Raw genomic sequence first — 1,040 nt, 5'->3', positions numbered from 1 at the left:
AAAATGAAAAATGAAAACATACTATTTAAAATTGTTATTGTTACCTGTAAGAGTTGTTTTAAATCACAAATATATTTACACTAAATTTTAATATCATTTTAGCATTTTAAAGTCAATTAGTTAACCAATCGTGGAGTGAACTTTTGCGAAAAGTAAACAATTTGTGTTTCGCGCGCTCATATGACCTTAGCAGTTGCGAGCGCCGTAAAACCCTGTACTACTATACTATACTAAAGAGTTTTGAGAGAAATGTCTGCCCCCTGGTTGTTGTTTTTTTTTTTTTTACTGAAGTACGAAGGGAAAAAAGCAGAAAAGATAAGTCAAAGTAAATACCACAAACACATCTGAGCATCGATGTCTACCCAAGTTCTTACACCCTCAGAAGGTTGCACCTCCTGCTGATGAGCAGACGGGCTATTGATCTTTTTTATTATGCAGGTGGTTTTACGCCCCCATCAACACAATTTAGATCATTTACGGGGCAGGCTTCAACCCTACTTGTTGGGACCAACCCGGGCTGAGAAGGATACAACTTCCCAGCAGAACGAAGAAATACTCAACAAAAACTCAACTCAGATAGAAAGTATCGTTTTGTCGTTCAGATGCAACATCAGAATACCACAACAGTTCATTGTAATGTAACTGAACTTTGGTTTTATCTCAGAGAGAAAGAGTTATGATTTTACAATCGTTGTGCTCAAAATAACTGGTCTTTCCTTTTCAACAAAAAGTCGCATCAACATAGAATAAAATGATTGAAATAACTGTAATAATAATTTGTCTCATCATGAACTGATGGTGACTTTTAACATCCAGGGAATAAGAGAAGTTATAGAACCTGCAAGATACAGTAAGTGCCACAGCTAGCTAGCTTGGTAAAGAGAGGAAAGGAAAGGAAATTCTAGTGGGTATCTTTTGATGATCACAAACGCCACAACTCGCACAGACAGCAGCGTCTTTGGCTTTCTACAATACGTTTTCCTGAAGAAGTGGTGAGCTCATCAGTCTAAACGTATGTAACATGGAACTCACCCCCCCCC

Source organism: Aplysia californica, unplaced genomic scaffold (genome assembly GCF_000002075.1).
Source record: "Aplysia californica isolate F4 #8 unplaced genomic scaffold, AplCal3.0 scaffold00470, whole genome shotgun sequence".
In the NCBI taxonomy this organism is placed as follows: Eukaryota; Metazoa; Mollusca; class Gastropoda; order Aplysiida; family Aplysiidae; genus Aplysia; species Aplysia californica.
This window is presented reverse-complemented; position numbering follows the sequence as displayed.